Raw genomic sequence first — 26,496 nt, 5'->3', positions numbered from 1 at the left:
GATACCTGAAGCAAAGCATTCATTTCTACTTCTCCCAACTCAGGTCACAGGTGGGATAAGTAGCAGGCACTTCTCATAAAAGCTGCAAGAGGACAATAAATCCACAGAAACCTGAGGCAAGATATTATGGGCAGAGACATACAACAGACCACCTAAGGAACTAGAGTGAGGCTTTTTGTGGAATTAGGATGTTCAACACCAGCCATATATATGGCTGAGAAAACTCGGAAAGCTGAGATACACGCTCAAAAAGGACTTGAGTAGACATCAAGCTTTCATGTTGGGCTCCAGAAAAGAGGCAATTTGCAAAGACTAGAAGAGGTAACTGAGTCTTTTTGTTTCTTTTTCTTTTTTTTTGGTTTGTTTGTTCTGTTATAGCTTGTGGCATTGAAGAAAATTTTTACTAAAATATTCCCTAAATGTAAGTTATGAAAATAGAGACTTCAGTGATTACATTCAGTAAGAAATAGCCTTTGTAAAAATGGTCTAGCAAAGTCTCAAATGTTAATACCACAGTTTAAGTGATTTAAAAAATACCACAGAAAATCCTGGAGAACTGGATGTGAATTCCAGTGTTACCACAATGTAAGTGTCAAATTTCCAATCTGAAATAACACTTAATGCTGAGCAAAATATGAAGAAACCATCCCTAAAAAAATTCCATACTTTAAGCCAGCCATTGTTGATTTAACCTTGATGAGTTCTAGAAACTTCTCTTTAAATTCCAAAAAAATCTCCACCTTCCTTTTGGTACATAGATAAATTAGCTGAAAACAATTTAATCTTTCAGGACTTAAAAAATCAGGACAGTGGTCAGTAATTAGTCGTCGGATTAGTAATCAGAATTAGTAATCCAGACTTCAGCTGAACCCAACATCTGCTAGCCACAGATTTGTCAAACCCTGAGACTATAAAAGGTCCCAAACCATTGTTGCCTTCAGAGTTCTGACCCTAGAGATTCGCTGCCATGCTGCTGAGTGACATCACCTATAAGCTCTCTGTTTCCCTCCCCTCTGTGAGTCCCCTATCCCTCTTCTTCTGAGCAATGATCCAAAAGTTTCTGGAAGGTTCCCTACTGTGAGAGACTTCCTATCATAAGGAATCTTATCAAACCACCACCCAAATAAATCTCTGTTACAGCTACCTCTTGTCGTTTCCTAGGAATCATAAAATAATTGATATGACTACAGGTGTATATTGAACTGATTAGATTACATTTCATCAAATTTAAGACATTGTCTGCCACTATTCCTTCAATAAGTTTTTTTGACATTTAACTGTTTTATTTTTGAGGATGTTAATTACACATGTAATTGACTTTTTGACCTTGCCCACAGCTCACTGATTTTCTCGTCATTTTATGGTTTATCTTCTCTTTTATAATTTGCATTGAATATTTGCATTGAATATTTCCACATTCACAAATCTTTCTTTCTGTATCATCTAATATGCCCTTAATCCATTCAGCATATTTTGGAGTTTTTATCTGTGTAAATTTGATTTATGCCATGCTTCCCTGGTGGCTCACCTGGTAAAGAATCCACCTGCAATGCATGAGACCTGGGTTCGACCCCTGGGTTGGGAAGATCCCGTGGAGAACGGAAAGGCTACCCACTCCAGTATTCTGGCCTGGAGAATTCCATGCACTGTATATAGTCCATGGGGTCACAAAGAGTTGTAAACAACTAAGTAACTTTCACATATCTTTGATGTCTCTAACTTCTTCAAGACTGAAATTATAATCATCGTTATGTCCTTTTTTGCTAATTCTAAGCACTTTGTCATTGTGTCATTTCTGGATTGGTTTCTGTTTATTAATTTCTGTTCTAATTTGGGATATACCTTTCTGTTTCATGCTTTTTTTTTTTTTAATGGCATGCCAGCCATTGTGGATTTAACCTTGTTGAGTTCTAGACACTTTTAATTCCAAAAAAATCTCCACCTTCCTTCTGGTACACAGCTAAATTACCTGAAAACAATTTAATCTTTCAGGACTTTCTTTTAAGATTTATTAGGCAAAACCAGGACAGTGGTCAGTCTTGGGCTAAGTATTTTCTCTCCTATGCAGGTAAGACTCGTCATCTGTACTCTACCAGTGAGCCATGAATCTTCATGAAGCTTTCCAGTTTGGCTGAAAGAAACAGGCATTATTCCTGGCCCTGTATGAGTTCTGAATGCTGTTTCCTCTAATTCTTTTGTATGGTTCACTTCTGGTCTTGGGTCACTTCCTCAGAAGCACATGCTCATGAGTTGACTGAGTTTAATTGAATGAGACCTTCTGCAGTGATCTGGAGTTGCTTTTCTGTTACTCTCTTCACTCTTGAATTGTGTCCTGCAAACTCTAGGCCTTTTGTGTCCCATCACATAGCCTGTTTCATATACTCAGTGCAGAAGGTTCATTGGGCTTGTCTGACTTCTTTTCCTCAGTTTCCTGGAAATCTTCTCCCAAAAGCTGCTACAAATATATAGCTCACCTCAAGTAGATGAGACCCTTAAATGCATAACATCAAGTGTCTTAAAAATTATTTCATAAATTTAATCCATTGGTCAATTATTTCCAGAAGGATGGTGAATCCAGTCTCTATTACATCATGATGGTAACCCCCTTATTTTCATTCAAATATGAAGTGTTGTTCAGAATCTTCTTGCCTATTCATTCACCAGTGTCCAGACTTCTATTATTTTGTTCACAGTATAAAGCTGTTAATTAAAGAAAGATAATTCTGGTAGAAACTTACCAAGTCATATATTCAAGTTGATTTGTTCAGTTTTATTAAATGACATTTTTCTAGGTTATACTGTTACATATGTATTATTCAAGATATTCATGTACAGTTATTCAGTGTGCTGAGTTTTAAAAATCCAAAATATAGCTATAGTAATATACTACCTTATATATTATTTCATCTGTTTTCTTCAAAAAAGTCTATAGTTTTAATTTTCATAAATAAAAAATATTATGAATTTATAGCTACTCTCTAATTTATCAACTTCAATGTATTAAGATGTTATTTTTATGTTAATTTTGATTTTAATTTATTTTTGTTTTTTTGCATCAGTATCTATTTTTAAGGTTATTTAACTTTTTATATTGCAATATAGCCAATTAACAACACTGTGATAGTCTCAAGTGGACATCACAGCAACTCAGCTATACATATGTATCAGTTCTCCCTCAAACTCCCCTCCCATCAGGCTGCCACATAACATTGAGCAGAGTTCCCTGTGCAATACAGTAGGTCCTTGTTGGTTATCCATTTTAAATATAGCAGTGTATACATGTCGATCTCCAGCTCCCAACATACCCCTTTTCAACCCCACCTTTCCTCCCTGGTAACAATAAGTTTGTTCTCTGAGTCTGTTTCTGTTTTGTAAGTAAGTTCATTTGTACCATTACTTTTTAGATTCCACATATAAGGGATATATCATATTTCTCTTTCTTTGGCTTCACTCAGTATGACACATTCTAGGTCTTTCCATGTTGCTGGAAATGGCATTATTATTTCAGTCTTTTTAAGGGCTGAGTAATATTCCATTGTATATATGTCCCACGTCTTCTTTATCCATTGTTGTCAATGGACATTTAGTTTGCTTTCATGTCTTGGCTATTGTAAACAGTGCTGCAGTGAACACTGGTTTCCACATATCCTTTCAGATCATGTTTTTCTCTGGATATATGCCCAGAACTGGGATTGCAAGACCATATGGTAGCTCTATTTTTCAGTTTTTTAAGGAATCACCATACTATACCAACCTAGACAGTCAGTCTAGTCAAAGGTCTAGTCAAAGCTATGGTTTTTCCAGTAGTCATGTATGGATGTGAGAGTTGGACTATAAAGAAAGCTGAGTGCGGAAGAATTGATGCATTTTAACTGTGGTGTTGGAAAAGGCTCTTGAGAGTCCCTTGGACAGCAAAGAGAACAAAGCAGTCCATCCTAAAGAAAATCAGTCCTGAATATTCATTGGAAGGACTGATGCTGAAACTCAAACTCCAATACTTTGGCCACCTGATGCAAGGAACTGATTCATTGGAAAAGACACAGATGCTGGGAAAGATTGAAGGCAGGAGGAGAAGGGGATGACACAGGATGAGATGGTTGGATGGCATCACCAACTTGATGGACATGATTTTGAGTAATCTCTAGGAATTGGTGGACAGGGAAAGGCTTGCCATGCTGCAGTCCGTGAGGATGCAAAGAGTTGGACACAACTGAGCTACTGAACTGAAACTGTTCTCCATAGTGGCTGTACCAATTTACATTCTCACGAATAGTGTACGAGGGTTCCCTTCTCTCCACACCCTCTCCAGCATTTATTGCTTGTGGATTTTTGGAGAACAGCTATTTTGACTAGTGTGAGGTAATTACCTCATTGTAGGTTTGATTTGCATTTCTCTAAAAATTAGTGATGTTGAACATCTTTTCATGTGCTTATCATCAGTTGAATGTCTTTTTTGGAGAAGTGTCTATTTAGGTCTTCTTCCCATTTTTTTAAAAGTATTTATTTATGGCTGTGTTGAGTCTTCATTGCTATGCATGGACTTTTCTCTAGTTGTGGCAACTGGGGTCTACTCCCTAGTTGTGGTGTGTGGGCTTCTTGTTTCACAGCACAGGCTCTAGGAACAAGGGCTTCAGTACTTGTGGCACATGGGCTTCACTGCTCTGTGGCACATGGGATCTTCCTAGACTGGGATCAAATCAGTGTCCCCTGCATTGCAGGGCTGATTTTAACTACTGAACTACCAGGGAAGCACTTCTGCCAATTTTTTGATTGGGTTATTTGTTTTGATGATGTTAAGCCACATGATTGTAACTTTTGGAGACTAATCTCTTGTTAGCCACATCATTTGAAAATATTTTCTCATAATTTGTGGGTTGCTTTTTCGTTTTGTTTGTTGTTTCCTTTACTTTGCAAAAGTTTTTGAGTTTAAGTAGGTTCCATTTGTTTATCTTTGTTTTTACTTTCATTATTCTTGAAGATGGATCAAAAAATATATTGCTATGATTTATGTCAGAGAGTATTCTGCCTATGTTTTCCTCTAGGAGTTTTATAGTGTTGAATCTCACGTTTCTGTCTTTAATGAATTTTGAGCTTATTTTTTGTATATGATGGTAAAGATCATTTTTTTTTACATGTAGTTTTCCAGTTTTCCCAGCACGATTTGTTGAAAATACTGTCTTTCCATCACTGTGTAGTCATGCTCCCTTTGTAATTGATTAATCAATCATAGGTGCCTGGGTTTATTTCTGAGCTTTCTATCCTGTTGCACTGATCTATATTTCTGTTTTTGTGCTGGTACCATACTATTTTGATGACTATAGCTTTGTAGTCTAGTCTGAAGTCAGAGAGCCTGATTCCTCCAACTCCATTTTTTTCCCCCTCAATATTACTTTGGCTATTTGGGGTTTCTGTGCCTCCATATAGATTTTAAGGTTTTTTTTGTTCTAGTTCTGTGAAAAATGCCCTTGGTAATTTGATAGGTAATTTTCTTCTAGTTCAGATTTTATATATAGTGTTTTAATTATAGCTTCATTTGGATACTCAAATTTTCCTTATTATTTTTCATTCCATGAGTCATTTATATAAATGAGTGTTTTACATGTTTTGATTTTGGAAAATATGGCTGTATTTTGTTATCAGCTTCTAATTTAATGTGTTGTTGTCCATATGGTAACAAATCTGGTTTGAGTTTTCTCTGTGGCTACTAATGGAAGTGTTCTATGAATTCTAATTCTGTAAATGGCAGTTGCAGTTTCTATATTAACTAAATTACAAATTATTTGTATTTTCCATAAACCTTGCTATTTTAAACTGCACAATGAATAAATCATTTGGAAATTCACATTAAATCTTCATTTAATATTTGTAGATTTATAACTTCCTGTTCATAATCAATTTTATCTTTATATATTTTAAGCTTATATATATCACTGAATATAAACAAGTTCATTGTTTTAATAGCTTGTTAGCACTAATAATCACATTCTGAGTAATGATTTTCATTCATGTTTATTTTATCTGATATTAACATCAGGACCCTGTTTCTTGTTATTTGTAATTATTTGTTATGTGTTTTTATGATTTCTTTCACATTTCTATGATCTCATAGTTTAAATAATATTTTTATATTTTAAATAATATGTGTGCTCAGTCACTTCACCTGTGTCTGACTCTTTGTGACCCCATGGACTGTAGCCCACCAGGTTCCTCTTTCCATGGGATTATCTCAGCAAGAATACTGGAGCAGGTTGCCATTTCCTCTTCCAGGGATTTTAAAACTCAGTTTGATATTTGTTGATTTTGAGATACTGATTTGTTGCTGTATAATTATCCTCTCCCCTTATTTAATTTTTAACCAAAGTTCTTTTAAAAAAAAATTTTATTGAAGTGTAGTTGATTTATAATGTCATGTATGCTTCAGGTAATACAGCACAGTATTTCAGTTGTATATATTTCTTTTATCAGATTCTTTTCCCTTATAGATTATTACATAATATGGAGTCTAGTTCCCCTATGGTATAGAGTAGGTCCTTGGCGGTCATCTATTTTATACAAAGTAGTGTTTATATGTTAACCTCAGCCAAATTACTTTATCTATTTAAGTATTCTACATTATATTTTTTTATCATTACTTTCAATATTTTAACAAGGATACTTTAATTCTTTTTACTGTATCTACCATCCCATTTACAATAGAAATACAATAGGATTTAACTCCAGGCATGATCTACCTGCATCTTGTTGGTTATACTTGTCTAGATCAGAGATTCCCAAATGTTGTGCTTGGGAAAATGGTATGGTTAAGAAATCTATATAAATGTGTTGAGAGATCAATACCATAGGTACTCAGGGAGGCCAGAAACATTAAGAATTCCCAAGCCAATCACCTCAGTTTATGAGAAACCTTGATGATTTACTATAGCATGACATATAGAAATTACCACTATCTACTGTTCAGGTATGTGCAAAAATAATGTAGTTTATATCATTGAATTTTACTTTTTCCATTAACCACTTATACTTGTCTTATCATTACTTACTTTTTATAGGCAAGGCATATAACAAATCTACTCAATGTATTTATTATTTGTACACCACTGTTTCTTGCATCCTAATAGATTTGCTTCAATTTTTATCCACCTGAAATATGTCTAATAGTTCTTTTAATGATAGCTTATGAATAATAATTTTTATACTGTCTATAAAATGTTTTGATTGACCCTAATTATTGTTTAGTTGCATACAAATTGTTGTTGAATAGGTCTTTTTCCTCAAAACCTTAAAATTAATTTTATTCATTTATTTCAATTTCTCTGTAGTAAGGAGTTTGGAAATTAAAAGGAGCTAATTTTTCAAAATTTAGCTCTTAGTATGTTGCTTCTACCCAGTTCTCTCCATTTGCATCTTCTTTCAGTATATACTGACCTTTTTATTTATCTACATCTCTTAAATATTCCTTCATATTATTTTTAAGCTCATTGATTGTTTTTCATTTTAAGTAATTCTATTTTTCATTTTGCTGATTATATTTTCAGGTATGTCTAACCCAATATTTGACCAGTTTCTGTTGTTTTGTTTCCACAATTAACTATTTCAGTTCTACGATTTTTTATTCTTTTAAAAATTACAGTATCTAAGACCTTCTCTGAAACATTGGTAAAGTGTTATTCTGATTTTTTCTATTTAATCTAATTCTTAGGGCTTGTTTCAAGATTTTCTGTTTTATCTATAAGTTCATGTTTCTTATATCTTCATCTGTAAGACTTTTTGAGCCCTATGTTGAAGCTGTGTTCCTCTAGATGAAATTTGCCTTTGTTTTAACCAGTTCCATGGGGGCAGTATCAAACTTGGACTTCTTTAGAATAAATTCTCTATTTAAGTTTTCTCAGACAAAACAAATGTTAATTCAAGACTGCATACTGGCATATGGCCTTGTATTAATTCTCTCTTGCTGCAAAACAAATCTCCCTAAAACTTAGTGGCTTAAAAAAACATGCATTCTTTATCTCAGAGTATATTCATGGTTTAGGAATCCAGGTACCCTGCAGGTGAGCCCTCTGTTTCAGAATGTCTTACAAGGCTGCAATCAAGGTGTCAGCAGGGGCTGCATTCTTATTTGATGATGTGATTGAGCAAAGATCCACTTACAAGTCCACTTACATAGTTCTTGGCAGGATTCAATTCCTCAAGAGTTGTTAAACTGATAGCTCCTCACATCTTTCCAGGCTGTTAGTCTCTACTTCCCAAGTCTTAGCATATTGGTTAGTAGATCTCAGTATACTGCTTAGTATATTGTCTGTTTGTCTCTCTACAGACACACACACTCTCTCTCTTAAGGCAGTGTTATTATGGAGAAATCTAACTGGTACCGCTTTTAGTACTGAGTTGTCCAAGAATGGAATTTGAGTTCTTTGACTTGAGAGTTTCTGGAATTGGATTCCTAACCTCAGTAGATTTATAGATGCTAATGACTATTTCTGGAAGTAAACAGAGCACTGACAGTCTATGATCTAGCAATGCAGAACATTAGAACTGGTTGACCCTAATCAACCACTTAAAAGCAAGGAACTAGGTGAGTGTGTATATGATATTTTGAGCAGTTTTGACAAACTAATATAGGGAGACTGGCTGCTTACTCCTAATGTCTCTGAACAAATTTGGGAAAAAAAGAATGAGCTCAAGGACTTGAATTCTGAGTTCAAATGCCATATAATTCTATTGCTTGAATCTCTGAATCTTAAATCTTGTATCTCTTAAGGAGATACATCCTGTAGTTGCTGAAAAGCAACCCCAGAATCTCATCTGCATCTAGCTGTATTATAACACAATTTAAACTCCCAGCCTCATAGGATGACTATGTTAAAGTGAGAGAATTGATGGGGAAGGACTAGGGCCTTGAAAGTTGGAATGCAGACATATAGGAGAACACTGATGGAGCTGGGGACATGGAGTCCTAAATCCTAATGAATCTTCTTTGCCATTGGGAGCACCTCTAGTGTAGTTATTCTATAAAACAATGCTGAATCTTCTCAAGACACCCGCAATACTCCTCTCTGCATCTAGATCTGTAACTAGACTCAAGTTCACCAGGCTTCTGAAGGTAAGGTGTCAATACAAAGTATGACCCATAAGACTTTGTGCTATACTCCAACAGAACTGCTTGAATTTTCAAATTTGTGTAGTAATGGATACTATGGAAGTGGAATAATGGTGAGAGAAACATGAAGTTGTACAGACTAAATTTATATATGTAAGCAGAATCACAAAGCAGAGATTCTGCATTGAATGGTGCAGTATCAAGAATTAGAAAGGGCTCTGTTTGGCTGATTCATGGATCAAAAGACGTCCCACCATGTTTGAGTTTGAAATGCTAGACATGACTTACCTTAATGTAGAGGAACCAACTCAAGGGCATAGGGATATTGAAATGTTAGAACGGATTTGTCATATAAGAACTACTCATCCACAGTGGGAGGGTCTAAAAGGCATACCTTTCACCATGACTAAGAAAGAAACTTGTGAGGGGAGCCCAGTATCCTTGAAAAGTCCTGTGGTCTTCTCTGTAGGCCAGACCTTTCAGTGGGAAACACAATCAGTGAATTGGGAAACCTAAGTGCAATGGGAGTACTAAGATCCCAGGGTGACAGTGTCATGTGGTGACACTTAACCACTAAAGGCAAGATGGTGTGGTTACCATACTGGACAGTTGAGTCAAAGCAGCAAACAATCATCTGATTTTCACAGACCAATGACACTGGCTAGTTGATCATGACTTCTGTAGACCTGTTAGGAAGGCTACTAAATTATTACTTGATCTTATAGTCATAAAAGTTCTAGATCAAGTAAGCAAAAGTCTAACTTAAATCATAAAACAGAGTCTTAACTTCAGGAGACCTGAAATGTCACTGTGGTCCACCAAAGAGTAGGGGTTTATGGAGGTAAAATAATTTTACCTCATTTCATCTTTTGGTGGGCTCAGTGATCCTTGAACTCTTCCTGTTCTGGAATGCAGAATTGGAATAGAAAACTTCAGTAGCTGGAATAATCCCCATATTGGTTCCCTGACCTGTGCAGTGAGGGATGTTATAGTGGGAAAGGCCCAATGGGAGCCATTAGAACTGTCTCTATGCAGCAAAATAATAATGAAAAGCAATGCTGCACTCCTGAAAGGACTGAAGAAGTTGGTGCAACAATCAAGGACTTGAAAGATAAGAAGTGCTGATTCCTACCACATGTCCATTATACCTGCTTAATTATCCTGTGCAGAAGAGAACGGATCTTAGAAAATGACAACAGATTACTGTAAGCTTAACTGGGTGGTAACTCCAACTGCAGCCTCTGTACCAGATGTGGTTTCATTGTTTGAGCAATTTATCATACCCCCTGGTACCTTGTATGCAGCTACTGATCTGGCAAATGCATTTTTATCCATCCCTGTCAATAAAGATCAGCACAAGTAGTTTGCATACAACAGGCAAGGCCAGAGATATATCTTCTCTGTCCTAATGCAGGGGTATATCAACTATCCACCCATATGTCATAATTTAGTTCACAGCGATATTGAATGCCTTTCCTTTCCCCAAGATGTAACACTGGTCCATTACATCAATGACATTATGCTGATGGGACCCAATGAGCAACCAAGAAGAACTATTCTAATCTTACTGTTGAAACATTTGTGTGTCAGAAGGTAAGGTTTAATCCCACAAAATTCAGTCTTTCTACCTCAGTAAAATTTCTAGGAATCCGGTGATGTGGAGCATGTCAAGAAGGATAAGTTGTTATATCTGACTCTCCTACAGCCAAAAATGAGGTGCAATGCCTAATGGACCTCTTTGGATTTTGGAGAAGAAAGTCCTGATTGGAGTGTTTTTCTAACTTATTCAGTTCAATTCAGTTCAGTCGCTCAGTCATGTCTGACTCTTTGCGACCCCATGAATCGCAGCATGCCAGGCCTCCCTGTCCATCAACAACTCCCGGAGATCACTCAGACTCACGTCCATCGAGTCGGTGATGCGATCCAGCCATCTCATCCTCTGTCGTCCCCTTCTCCTCCTGCCCTCAATCCCTCCCAGCATCACAGTCTTTTCCAATGAGTCAACTCTTCACATGAGGTGGCCAAAGTACTGGAGTTTCAGCTTTAGCATCATTCCTTCCAAAGAAATCCCAGGGCTGATCTCCTTCAGAATGGACTGGTTGGATCTCCTTGCAGTCCAAGGGACTCTCAAGAGTCTTCTCCAACACTACACTTCAAAAGCATCAATTCTTCGGTGCTCAGCCTTCTTCACAGTCCAACTCTCACATCCATAGATGACCACAGGAAAAACCATAGCCTTGACTAGACGGACCTTTGTTGGCAAAGTAATGTCTCTGCTTTTCAATATGCTATCTAGGTTGGTCATAACTTTCCTTCCAAGGAGCAAGTGTCTTTTAATTTCATGGCTGCAGTCACCATCTGCAGTGATTTTGGAGCCCAAAAAAATAAAGTCTGACACTGTTTCCATTGTTTCCCCATCTATTTCCCATGAAGGGATGAGACCTGATGCCATGATATTCGTTTTCTGAATGTTGAGCTTTTAAGCCAACTTTTTCACTCTCCACCCTAAAAGCTACTATATTTTTGTGGGGCTCTGAATAAAAAAAGGTTTTGCAACAGGTCCAGGCTGCTGTGCAAGCTGTTTTGCACTTTTGCAATATGATCCCTCAGGTCCAATGGTGCTTGAAGTGTCACTGGAAGACAGGGAGGCTGTTAGGAGCCTCTAGTAGGCTACTATAGGTGAACTGCAGAGAAGATTCCTTGAATTTTGGAGCAAATGCCACCATTTTCTGTGGATAATTACTTCCCTTTTGAGGAGAAAGTTATGGGCCTGCTACAGGGCTTTAATAGAAAATGAATACTTGGTCATTGGCCACTAAGTTACCGGATAACCTGAGCTACCCATCTGAACTGGGTGTTATTTGACTCACTGCACTGTAAATTTGGGCATGCACATGAGCACTCCTTCATCAGGTGGAAATCCTATATATAAGTCAAGCTAGACAGGCCATCAAGGCACAAATAAGTTACATGAAGAAGTGTTTCAAATGCTTCTGGGACCCCATTTCTGCTATACTACCTTCTCTCTCTCTCTGCCTGCTTCTTGATCTCATGGAGGTGTTTCCAATGGTCAGTGGACTAAGGAAGAGAAGACTTGGGCCTGTTTTATAGATGTTTCCGCATGATATGCAGGCATCGCCTGTAAGAGGGCAGCTATAGTGCTTTCCTGAAGGATAGTAGTGAAAGGAAATTTTCTGATTGGGATGAACTTCTAGCATTTACTTCACCTAGTAACTTGCTTTTCTCAATAACAAAGTGAGCCCCAGTATCACCTCAAAATCTTTGCTTCTTGTGACTTTATGCTTTGCTGGCCTAGAGTTCTTAGCTCCCAAGGGAAGAATCCTTCCGCCAGGAGACACAACAGCGACTCCACTGAAATGAAAGTTAAGAATACCACCCGGTCATTTTTGTCTCCTCATGTGTCTGAATGAACAGGAAAAGGAGGGAGTAACTGCTAGCTGGGGTGATACTTTCTGACTACCAAGGAGAAAATGGACTACTACTCCACAACAAAGGCAAGGAAGAATATGTCTGAATATGGGAGATCTTAAGAGTATTTCTTAGTGTCACCATGCCTTGTGATTAATGTCAATAAAAAAACCATAATAACCCAATACAGGCAGAACTACTAATACCCAGAATCTCTTGGAGTTATGGTTTTGGTCCCTGCCCTAAGTAAAGAACCATGGCTAGGTGAAAAATAAAGTGTTAGTTGCTAAGTTGTGTCTGACTTACCCTATAGACTGTAGCCTGCCAGGCTCCTCCGTCCTTGTGATTCTCCAGGCAAGAATACTGAAGTGAGTTGCCATTCCCTTCTCGAGGAGATCTTTCCAAACCCAATTCTTCTGCATTGCAGGCAGATTCTTTACAGTCTGAGCCACCAGTAAAGCCTATGACCAGGTGAATGGCTTGCTAGAAGCATAGGGAATACATAATGGACACTGGAAAAATAAGGAGAAAATAGTCATGATAGTTAAAATCTGACAGTTAAAATCTTCACTTCTTATTTTGTTAGGACACTTGTGTGTATATCTTTATCTATCTAGCAATTGTTTTCTCTCTTTTCTCTTCTTATGTTACACACAATATGTAGATTTTTATCATAATATTTATAGTTATTTAAGTAACAGGATATCAAGGACATGAGTAACCATCACTCAATAACTTTACCTCCCCTATTTGTGAAAGATTTTGTATGTTTCCAGTTATACTCAAGATAAGTTATATCATATTAGGTTAAAGTATTACCTTGTATTTGTCTTTTGCATAGAGATTAAGTATGGTTTAAGGCTCTGAATAGGTGCCATATTGACAAGGGTTAAATTTGTGATGGTTAATTGTATGTGTCAACTTGACTAGGCCACAGGGTACCCATACATTTGCTCAAATAATAATATTCTGTGTTTGGCCATGTCACGGGGCTTGCATGATATTAGTTCCCCAACCAGTGATCAAACCTGGGCTACAGTAGTGAAAGTGTTGATTCCTAACCACTGGAGCAGAAGGGAAATCCTTCTGAGGTTATTTCTGAATGAGATTAACACTGAATCAGTAGAGTTAGTAAAGCACATTGCCCTCCCTAATGTGTGTGAGCCTCATCCAACCAACTAAAGATCTCAATAGGACACAAAAGCTGAGTAAGAGTGATCCCATCATGCCTGTGCTGAGACATGGATCTTTTGCGCCTTCAGTGTAGAACTGAAAAATCCTGCTGACTTTCAAACTAGAATTTAGAGCATCAGCTCTCCTATTTAAATTTGTACTGGAATTACACAATCAGCTCTACTGGGTCTCTAGCATGCCAAATAAATAATCTGAGTATATATATTTCTCATGCATGCACGCTCAGATGCCCAGTTGTGTCTGACTCCTTGTGACCCCATAACTGTAGCCTTCCAGGCTCCTCTGTCCATGGGATGTTCCAGGCAAGAATACTGGAAAGTTGGGTTGCTAATACTGGGAGTGGGTTGCCATTCCCTTCTCCAGCGGATCTTCCTGACCCAGGGATTGAACCCATGGCTCCTGCTTGGCAGGTGGATTTCTTTACACCTGTGACACATTGTAAGCCATACATATCTCACAGATATCTAGAGATATAGATATCTATAATATATATTACACTATAATTATATATTTATACTTGAATATGTGTGTATATAAACTGATTTTGACTTTGTTGGGTCTATTGACTCTAGTGTACACAGTGCACTCAAAAAAAAGCACTTGTTTCAGAAATTTGAAAAAGATAAAATTTAGGCAGACAAATGGGATTGATGAAATATTTTATGTGCTTGATTGTAATTATGGTGGGAGAGATACAAGCATGCTTAACATTTGATGGCTGAGATAATACATAGAGAGTGATAAAAGAGAAAGGAAATGTATAGGATAATTAAATGTGTCAGATACCTAGAAGGAAGGATATCATGTCTCAACAGATATTGAGGGACACGACTTTTACCTTTAACAACTGGAAAATTGGAAATTAGCATCAAAATATGAGAAGCATTTACATGTATGTATGTTTATATGTGTGTATATATGTGTGTGTGTGTGTATATACATATACATATACATATATATATATATATATATACACACACAGAGAGAGAGAGAGAGAGAGGAAGCCTAGGTATTGATAAAATGGCTGGATTAGCTTGGGAATTATTTGTAGTTATCTGCTTGTAGAATTGCACAATAAGAAGTAAGCAGTGCATGGTGGAACTCCGTGATGGCTCAGATGATAAAGAATCTGCCCGCAATGCAGGAGACCCAGGTTAGATCCCTGGGTCAGGAAGTTCCCCTGGAGAAGGGAATGGCTACCCAATCCAGTATTATTATCTGGAGAATCCCATGGACAGAGGAACCTTGCGGGCTACAGTCCATGGGGTTGCAAAGAGTCAGATATGCCTGTGTGATGAACACTCACTTCAAGCAGTGCATGGTATGTAGTATTTCATCCATTCATCCATATTACTATTTCTATTAGTACTTGGATCCCTTTTATTGATAAGGAGTATTCTACTGTATTCAATGGAGGTAACACAATTGGGTCAACGATCTGTTGATTGATATTCAGATACAGAGTATTAGAAATAAAACTGATATAAACATTCCTGTTGAGTCTTTATTAAATACCCAAAAGCATTATAAAAAACTGCCAAACTGCACCATCAGTGGCAGCAGCCGTGTTATCATTTGTGGAAGATTCATTTTATGCTATAATGTTGTACATTTTTTTAAAATTTTATTTTATTTTTAAACTTTACAATATTGTATTAGTTTTGCCCAATATCGAAATGAATCCGCCACAGGTATACCCCTACTCCCCATCCTGAACCCTCCTCCCTCCCCATACCCTTCCTCTGGGCTGTCCCAGTGCACCAGCCCCAAGCATCAAGAAATATTTGGATTCAATCCTTGAGATAATTATTTGATTGATATTATCCTATTTTTCCAATAAGGAAACTCAGAGAAACAAGGTCATTGCCTAAGGTTACATAGTTGTGAAGTTGGGATATGATTCTAAGGTGACTGGATTCTAGAATCTGTATTGTAACAAGAACATTCAACTAGTGGTGTTCCTGGCTTTAGCTTTTGATGTTTTCAACATTTATTAGTAAATCTAGATATTAAATTTTTCTGGAGGCTGCTGGTGGGAACCAGTTACTTGGCAAATTACTGAGTCTAGGAAATTGCAATGACTGATTTTCTTTAGAAATAAAGTTGCTGGTGTAGAAAATTATTGTGTACGCTCAGTTGCTTCAGTCGTGTCCGACTTTGTGTGACCCAATGGACTGTAGCCCACCAGGCTCTTCTGTCCATGGGATTCTCCAGGCAAGAATACTGGAGTGGGTTGCTATGTCCTCCTCTAGGGAATCTTCCTGACCCAGGGATTGAACCTGAGTCTTCTGCATTGCAGGCAGAATCTTTACCACTGAGCCAATAATTATTATTAACTCTCTTCTATGTAGAGTTCAAGGAGTGACCTGGCATATTGCCTTAGAAATAACTATATAATACTGTATTTTCTTTTGAGAGCCAGTAACTCATTTAACTAGAATAAGAATAGCTATGAGAACCACTAAATAATGAGGTCTACTCGGTGGTTTTCCACAATGATATACATGCACAGATTCAAGCAGAAAAGAAGGGGGTCACCTTGTTCATAAGTCATCCATATACTTTGATCAAGAGCACAATAGTCACATGGGAATTTCTTGGTAAATCAAAGAGAAAATTTTCTTCACAGTTAATTAACAGAACCTCTTAAGTAAAAATCATTTATTTGGCTGATTTTTATCACTTGTTTACTATGCTAGAAGTTTTTCAACTACATTTTGAAAATTTTAAGATGAAGTAAAAATTTTGAGTACTAAATGAAATATTTTAAGTGCAGTTCCTTAAATTGCTCATTGCATTAGCATTATTACATTTTAATGAGAAAGAAGTCAGTCACAAAGGAAAACGGCATATCCAAGCAATCTGCATTATTTGTTAATTCCCAAGCCAAATAACCATGAGTCCTTTTCCGCATTCTTTACAAAGTAATTAGAATGAGAAATTGCCTGTGTTTCTCAGCCTAGTTCACAATCTTACAGCAATCCAGATAGGATGATGATAATTATTTAATATGAATTAGAACCATTAGAGTGCTCAGATTTCTTAAACACTGTTGTTACATGAAATAGCCAGGAATAATGTTGTAATGCATCACTCCCCAAGAAAATGACCCAGCTCTTCTAAAGAAACCATCTCTGCATATGCCACTACTAAGTAGTTGGCAATCTAATATCTACCCCATGTGGTTAGGTTACAGAGAGAAAATTTTTTTAAATATTTACTTATTTAGCTGTGTAGGATCTTAGTAGCAGCACATGAGGCCTTCACTGCATCATGCAAGATCTTTCACTGTGGTGCATGGACTGTCTAGTTGTGACACAGGGGCTTGTAGTTGCAGTGTGCAGGCTTAGTCGCTCTGCAGCATGTGGGATCTCAGTTCCCAGACCAGGGATCAACCCTCATCCCTTGCAACGCAGGGCAGACTCTTAACCACTGGACCATCAGGGAAGTCCCTAATCTTATTTTGTTTTTAATTTAAAAATGTGTACTGGAGTATAGCTGATTAACAATGGTATGCTGTGTTACTTTCTGCTGTAAAGTGAATCAGTTATACATATATTCACTCTTTTTAAGATTTTCTCATATAGGATGTTATAGAGTATTGAGTAGAGATTCCTTTGCTATACAGTAGGTTCTTATTAGTTACATATAGTAGTATACATATGTCAATCCCAATTCATCCCTACCCCTCCTTTTCCCCCTGGTAACCGTAAGTTTGGTGTCTACATCTATGACTACATTTTTGTTTTGTAAATAAGTTCAAGGCTACCATTTTTTAAAGGATTCCATATATGAGAAATATGTGATATTTGTCCTTCTCTGTCTGACTTCACTCAGCATAAGTACCAAGGTGTGGGGTGGGGGACACATGGTTTGGGAGTTTGGGTTTAGTGGATGCAAACTATTGTATATAGAATGGATAAACAAGGTCCTACCATATAGCACAGAGAACTATATTCAATATTCTGTAATAAACTATAATGGAAAAGAATATAAAAAGTTTTGATTTGCATTTTTCTAATAAGTAGTGATCCCCTAGAGAAGGAATAAATGGCAACCCACTCCAGTATTCTTGCTTGGGAAATTCCACAGACAGAGGAGCCTGACAGGCTACAGTCCATAGACTCACAAGAGTTAGACACAACTTAGCGACTAAACAATATGTATATATATACATGCAAAATATAAAAAGCTGAATCACTTTGCTGTATAGCAGAAGTTAATAACATTGAAAGTCAACTATACTTTAAAAAATAACTTGAGAATTCCCTGAAGGTCCCAGTGGTTAAGGCACCATGCTTCCATACTGCAATGAGCATGGGTTTAATCCCTGGTCAGGAAACTAAGATCCCACAGACTTAGTACAATAAACAATATTTTATATACCATTTGTGTTGTGAGATCATTTTTTTTTGACTTTTCAAAGAAAAATTTGCTTCTTTTGGGAACAATCCCCTTTTCTGGAATCTACCCTATTCTCCATTGCAACAATTAAAGCATACTAAAAATTAAGAGATGATTCTTTTTCTTTTCAAAACAATAAAATCAAAACAAAATACTAACATCAATGGACCTTGAGTATATGATGCTAAGTAAAATAAGTGAGACAGAGAAAGAAAAATATGATATAGTTTCACTCCATAAGTGGAATATAAAACCAAACAAAAAATAAATGAACAAACCAAACAAAAATAAACATGTAGATATAGAGAACAGAGTAATGGGTACCAGAAGGAAAGGGGTAGGATGAGTGTTGGATAAGTGGCTAAAGGGTGTTCAACTGTAGGGTGATAGATGATGGAAATGCTTTTGGTGGTGAGCACACTGTAGGGTATATATAAGTAGCAATATATATGTTGTATACATGAAACTTACATAATGTTATACACCAATGTTATTCAATAAAAAAATCTTTTGAAAGGTAGAGAAAATCTAAATATCACACAAAATGACTATGAAATCAAGCAAAATAGAAACGGCATTTTTTACAAGAATAATAAGATGTGTAAATATATGCTAACCTATGTCGAACATTTCCCATGAAAATGCAAATAGACAAAGATTAGAAAGCCTGAATAAACGAATAACCTAGAACACTTTTTTAAAATGATGAAATTAGGCTCAATGCATTTGACAAACTTTTTAAAACATGGGTGCTTCCAAAGTTTCAAAAGAGCAGGTTATTTAAATTCATGTTACTTATTTTTCAATGTTTCATTTTTAAACATATTAAAAAAACAAATTTTGAGGTAGTAAAAACATGGCATATGAGCTCCACCCTTAGTTTTCAAGGCCCCCTGCCCTTCACAGTAATGCCACTGATCTTTTATTCTACTTAATAGATTTCCAAAGTGTTGTATAAACCTATCCTAACACAATAAAAGTTTTTAGTGATCACTTTTTTAAAAAGTTAATTTCAAAACAATCTCAACTTATAAACACCAAAATCTCAAAGTAAGTCCCAGAAAAATAAATACTGAAAGAAACTGAAAGAAATACTACAACACTGACTAGTACAAACTGAGGTGTTAAAAATAGTATATAATCCTTCACTTTATTAGATCAAGGAAGAAAATGGACAAAAATATGGTCAGCTATTAAATACTGAATAGGTATTTGATTAAAAACAGCACATTTCCCTCATTTAAAAAATGTCTGGGAATAATAAACAATAAACAATAAAAGGGCTTTTACTATACTAAAACAGTACTTAATCTAGTACTAATAAAAGGATATCTCTAATTTCTTCTATTATTTGTTATGTTCTGTATATTGCCACCATGTTCAATAGCATTAGGTGTTCAGTTCAAGATTGTGGACTGAGCATACACTTTCTCCAAAATGCTTTGTAATAATAATGAGGCATGAAAAATTAATAAATTGGTAACAGCACTATAGCATGAGGAATAGTATTATTAGCAGACTAGAAATTGAGGAATTTATCAAAAATATATGAACCAGAAAATATCAGATGGTAAAAGAAACAAGTGTCAAAAGATGTATATATACGCACTCACACACACACACATATATATACACACAGCATTTTACTAAAGACACACAGTCTATTTTTTAAATGACAGCAGCAAAAATGGCAAATGATCAAAATCTGAAAGTCTACATCTTTCCGCAAATCAAGTGACAAAACTATCAAATTTTTTTGGATCTGTAGGTTTTTAAACCAAACTTTTTTGGAACTGTAGATTCTAAACCAAAACTTTTAGCACAGAGGTGAACACTTAAGAAAATATAGCTGAATCTTAGTAAAAGAATTTCATGGTTTTCTCAGAGTATATGTCCAGTAGTGGGATTGTGGGATCATATGCAGTTTTATTCCTAGTTTTTAAAGGAATCTTCAGACTGTTTTCCATAGTGGCTGTATCAATTTACCTTCTCACCAACAGTGCAGGAGGGTTCCCCTTTCTCCACATCCTCTCCAGCATTTAAGGTTTATAGATTTTTTTGATGATGGCCTTTTCAATTGGTGTGAGGTAACCACACTGTTGTTTTAATTTGCATTTGGGTGATGTTGAGCATTTTTTCATGTGTTTACTGGCCATATTTATGTCTTATTTGGAGAGCAATTTTCCTCCAATTAAAAACTCGATTTAAAAAAAAAGAACTTCATGGTATTTTGACTCATCCTGGTAACCATCTCCATCTCTTCAGTATGGCAATGGACTTGAAGACAATAGCTGGGATTACCAGTACAGGTATAATCCCTGTACTGATTATACAAGGAAAATTATACAGGGATACTGAGAGACCAAAATGGGTCATATTCTCAAAAAAAAAAAAATGTGATTGTTGGTTTTGACTCATTTTATGGGTCTCTGAAGGACTGTATCTATCACAGGACCTGTCTTTATTGTGCCTAACAAAACTTTTTAATGGCCAAAGCAGCTACCAAGGGGGAGGAGACATTTGTCAAAAATATTTAAAAGGAAATGTATTTCTCTGATAATGAGTGATGTTGAGCATCTTTTCATGTGTTTGTTAGCCATCTGTATGTCTTCTTTGGAGAAATATCTATTTAGTTCTTTGGCCCATTTTTTGATTGGGTCGTTTATTTTTCTGGAGTTGAGCGGCAGGAGTTGCTTGTATATTTTTGAGATTAGTTGTTTGTCAGTTGCTTCATTTGCTATTATTTTCTCTCATTCTGAAGGCTGTCTTTTCACCTTGCTAATAGTTTCCTTTGATGTGCAGAAGCTTTTAAGGTTAATTAGGTCCCATTTGTTTATTTTTGCTTTTATTTCCAATATTCTGGGAGGTGGGTCATAGAGGATCCTGCTGTGATGTATGTCGGAGAGTGTTTTGCCTATGTTCTCCTCTAGGAGTTTTATAGTTTCTGGTCTTACGTTTAGATCTTTAATCCATTTTGAGTTTATTTTTGTGTATGGTGTTAGAAAGTGTTCCAGTTTCATTCTTTTACAAGTGGTTGACCAGATTTCCCAGCACCACTTGTTAAAGAGATTGTCTTTAATCCATTGTATATTCTTGCCTCCTTTGTCAAAGATAAGGTGTCCATATGTGCGTGGATTTATCTCTGGGCTTTCTATTTTATTCCATTGATCAATATTTCTGTCTTTGTGCCAGTACCATACTGTCTTGATAACTGTGGCTTTGTAGTAGAGCCTGAAGTCAGGCAGGTTGATTCCTCCAGTTCCATTCTTCTTTCTGAAGATCGCTTTGGCTATTTGAGGTTTTTTGTATTTCCATACAAATTGTGAAATTATTTGTTCTAGCTCTGTGAAGAATACTGTTGGTAGCTTGATAGGGATTGCATTGAATCTATAAATTGCTTTGGGTAGTATACTCATGTTCACTATATTGATTCTTCCAATCCATGAACATGGTATATTTCTCCATCTATTAGAGGTACCATTTCACACCAGTCAGAATGGCTGCGATCCAAAAGACTACAAATAATAAATGCTGGAGAGGGTGTGGAGAAAAGGGAACCCTCTTACACTGTTGGTGGGAATGCAAACTAGTACAGCCACTATGGAGAACAGTGTGGAGATTCCTTAAAAAACTGGAAATACAACTGCCTTATGATCCAGCAATCCCACTGCTGGGCATACACACTGAGGAAACCAGAAGGGAAAGAGACATGTGTACCCCAATGTTCATCGCAGCACTGTTTATAATAGCCAGGACATGGAAGCAACCTAGATGTCCATCAGCAGATGAATGGATAAGAAAGCAGTGGTACATATACACAATGGAGTATTACTCAGCCATTAAAAAGAATGCATTTGAATCAGTTCTAATCAGGTGGATGAAACTGGAGCCTATTATAAAGAGTGAAGTAAGCCAGAAGGAAAAACATAAATACAGTATACTAAGGCATATATATGGAATTTAGAAAGATGGTAACAATAACCTGGTATACGAGACAGCAAAAGAGACATTGATGTATAGAACAGTCTTATGGACTCTGTGGGAGAGGGAGAGGGTGGGAAGATTTGGGAGAATGAATTGAAACATGTAGAATATCATGTAAGAAACGAGTTGCCAGTCCAGGTTCGATGCATGATACTGGATGCTTGGGGCTAGTGCACTGGGACGACCCAGAGGGATGGTATGGGGAGGGAGGAGGGAGGAGGGTTCAGGATGGGGAACACATGTATACCTGTGGCGGATTCATTTTGATATTTGGCAAAACTAATACAATTATGTAAAGTTTAAAAATAAAATAAAATTAGAAGAAAAAAAAAAAAGCAAATGTATTAGCTGTTACTTCTTGAGTTAACTAATACCAGTGTGGGCAAAAACTAGCCAAAATCTTGATCAATAAAGCTAGGGAAAAGAGAGGCTTTGGAACTAAGGACTTCAAAAGGTTTCACATATTCCTGGAAGTCTAAAAGTTCATATGTATGCCCAGGACTGGGTACATGCTCATATGTGAGAAGGTTCTAAGCACCTACCTATTGGTAAACTTCAGGGCTTGTGCAAATATGAATTGATGGTTAAGACAGAATTGTAAACTCCTTGCTGAGCACTTAAGGTATGCCTCAACACTCATGCAGAGTCAAGCTCGAGACATTTAGAAAATCTCTGTTCAGTAATCAGCTCACCACTAATGGAAAAGGGGCTTCAGTAGTAAGATAAAACAAACAATCTAGAATTTATGAAATTTGTTCATAAAATCACAGAACAAAACAAAACACGACTGCTACAAGCATCAACAACAAACTAGAGAAGAGAGGAAAATCTGATTTCCAGAAGTGCCAGATTATCATAGTCAAAATACCCAGCTTTCAACCAAAATATAAATACTGCATGATTACAGTTTAATGAGGTATCTGAAGTAGTGAAATTCATAGAAAGTAGAATGATGCTCACCAGGGTTTGAGGGGAGTTTTTGTTTACTGAGTATACAATTTAAGATTTGCTATATGAAAATTTTCTGGAGATGTTTCACAACAATATGAATATACAATGCTATTGAACTGTACACTTAAAAATCATTAAGATGATAAATTCTGTTACGTGCTTTTCACCATAATAAATTTAACCTTTATTAAGATGCTACAAAAACAGCAAACTAAACATAAAGCAAGCAGAAGGATGGAAACAAAAAGGACTAGAATGTAGATAATTCAAATAAAAAATAATAAAGAGATAATCAAACCAACCAAAGATTAGATTTTTTAAAAGATCGCCAACATTAATAAACCTTTAGATAAAGTGAAAAAGAAAAATGGAAAAGTATGACATTACTAAAATTAATGGAACGAAGGTATGAATGTTACTACTGAATTAACAAAATGGATTATAAGGTAACATTATAAATATTTGTATGTTAATAGAGACAACCTAGATCAAAACGAAAAACTAAACATGCAAACTACCAAAACTGACTCAAAAATAGAAAATCTGAATAGACCAGTAAAAAGTAGAGAGATTCAAGTAACAAAAATCTTCCAATATAGAAAAGCCCACGCCTGTATCATTACATTTATAATTTCTACCAAACATTCACAGAAGAGTATATGCTAATTCTTCATGAAACTTTCCAGGAATTAAAAAGTGAATACTTGCCAGCTCTTACTATGAGGTTGTAATTACGCTGATACCAAAATTACACACAAATACCAAAAGAAAGTACAACAAAAGACTAATGTCTTATATAGAGGCAGAATTCACCAAAAATATACTAACAAACCAAACCTAGCAATATATAAAAGAATTAAGCACCAGGACCAAGTATAATTTATCCCAAGAATACAAGGTTGATTAAATATATGAAAATCAATTAATACACCAGAATAATCAATTAACTGATTAATAATAAGAATCAATTAATAACCAGAATACACTCAAAAACATATTATCATCTCGATAGAAACAGAAAAAGCACTTGACAAAAATCCAACATTCCTTTTGATAAAGAAAATCTTTTTAACTAGAATTAAAAAGAAACTTCTTTAACATGATAAACAGCGTCTATGAACACTCAGTTAACATCACTGTAATGAAATAATTAAGACCCACTATAAGACATGGATGGAGAAGGCAATGGCAACCCACTCCAGTCCCCTTGCCTGGAAAATCTCATAGACAGAGGAGTCTGGTGGGCTGCAGTCCATGGGGTCGCTATGAGTCGGACATGACTGAGCGACTTCACTTTCACTTTTCACTTTGATGCACTGGAGAAGGAAATGGCAACCCACTCCAGTGTTCTTGCCTGGAGAATCCCAGGGACGGGGGAGCCTGGTGGGCTGCCATCTATGGGGTTGCACAGAGTCAACCATGACTGAAGCAACTTAGCAACAGCAGCAGCAGCATAAGACATGGACGACTGTTCTCGCCACTTTGACAATATAGCAGAAGTCTAACCATAAAAATTATGGAAGAAATGAAATATACATAGGCTAAAAGAAAGGACTGAATGTACCTCTATTCACAGATGCAATGATCTTACATGTAGAAAATCCTAAAAACCCACACAAAAATTAGGAGCGCTAATAAACAAGTTCAGCAAATTTGCATGGCACAGAATCCACATCTAAATATAAGTTGTATTTCTGTAGAAGAGCACTGAATAATTCAAACGTAAAGTTAAGGAGACGAATCCATTTACAATAGCATTGAAAATAATAAAATACTTGAATACTTTTAAACAAGGAGGTGTTAGGAGCTCAGCTGAGCTGGAAAGAGTTGATCTGTCAGTTTTCAGAGTAGCCATATAAAGCAATAGCTGAAATGAAAGTAACAGTGAAATCTCACGTTGTGATGGAACAAGAACCTAGTCTAAGAAAACACTGAATTTCCCCTTACTCTTTCTTCCCCATGGAATGGCACACTCATCAAGGCTCAGGTGGCCCAGCAAAGACAAAGATGTGATCCCATTCTTGAGGGACCATGGCACAAAAGGGTCCTTCAGTTTTGTGGAACCAATGGCCATGGGAAGGAAGAGAAGGATGGGTAGCAGTAAAAACATTCTGAGTACTGAGTTAGAATAAGGAAAAGTGTCTTTAAGGTTTTCTACTCTTTCCCTGATAAGGAGATCTTGATAGAGATACATATAGAAACCTCAGCCAGTGGCCTCAGATAAAGATACACCTAGGAATGAGGACACTTGCCAGGGAATGCAAATATGTGAAGACCACTATCAGAGGCCAGATGGACTTGAGTCTTTGACTGCAATTTCCCTCAGATTAATTCACTGGCTGTGCATGAAGTCTGGTGTGCGGAGGGCAGCATTCTCCCCATGAAACCTGCCCAATAAAACCTATGCAATTACTATGGTTGGTCATCAAAACTCACACAAAGGCTATTGGGCAAGAGCCAGACTCATCAGGATGTTGAAGACATATATACTCAAAACAACAAAACATTACTGAAATAAACTAAAGAAGATAAATAAATAGAAAGCCATCCTATGTTCATTGCTTGGAAGAATTATTATTAGTAGTACAGTGCTACTACTCAACAGAATAATCTTTAGATCAGTGGAATCCCTTTAAAAATACCACGTCCGTATCTTTTCCATAAATGAGAAGCAGATGCTATGGGCCATGTGCCACAAGTAGAGAATTTCTGCACTGCAAGGAAAGATCCCACATAAAGCAACAAAGATCCTGCATGCCACAACTAAGACCCAACACACCCAAATAAATAATATAATAATCTCCCTTTCTCTCCATCTTTTCAAATCCTAATCATCTTTTAAAGATAAATTTGTATGTATGTGTATATTATTATATGATGTAATTTCTTTCAGATATTCCTTATGATTTGCTTTAACTGGCCTTGTCTAACTCCTTTTGCTGTTGTCTACCCCTGCTCTGACTTTCAGGCCAAAACTGACATTTATGGGACCCACATGCTCCTGGATACCCTGAACCTTGAAGGATGATGGTTCCTATCTCTGACCAGTTTCACACAGTAGTCATTCTTTTGGTCAAATTTCCTGTTTCATAGTGCTTTGTATTCTTTCTTATATGTGGAATTCCTAGGTTTAAAAATACTTTATAAATTCTGTCTCTCACACATACACAAACCCTCCTACGCTCTTCTCCTTCACTCTCCTCCACATTCCTGTTCTCTTCTCTCCTTCTCCCTTCCATCCCTCTCTCAAGAAAATAAAACGTTTAGGAATGGAAAGGGGAAAAATACAATACTTCCCCTCACCTGTCTCTCTCCTTCTCATTTTTGAAGGTTTTTCTTAGCAATTTGACAACTCTGCCTTAAAGCAAAGACTGAATCTGTTTATAGAGGGAAAAAGTCGTGCAAATGTATTAGTAAGGTTCCAACTTGCAATCTAT

At 36.4% G+C, this 26,496-nt stretch overlaps 1 long non-coding RNA gene across 2 annotated transcripts in view; it reads right to left on the bottom strand.

Moving 5' to 3' along the window:
• LOC147341456 (uncharacterized) overlaps positions 1–26,496 on the bottom strand; it is a 123,705-nt gene that overhangs the window by 7,306 nt on the left and 89,903 nt on the right. For both annotated transcript variants that reach the window (XR_015159075.1, XR_015159074.1), the window contains exon 2: positions 12,833–13,038. This is a non-coding gene — a long non-coding RNA (uncharacterized LOC147341456). The remainder of the gene's footprint in view (positions 1–12,832; positions 13,039–26,496) is intronic.

The sequence above is a fragment of the Bos grunniens genome, chromosome X, assembly GCF_055505025.1.
Source record: "Bos grunniens cultivar Pamir isolate PY7600 chromosome X, Bosgru_T2T1.0, whole genome shotgun sequence".
Lineage (NCBI taxonomy): Eukaryota > Metazoa > Chordata > Mammalia > Artiodactyla > Bovidae > Bos > Bos grunniens.
The sequence above is the reverse complement of the archived record's forward strand: the minus strand, read 5'-3'. Positions and strand labels throughout refer to the sequence as shown.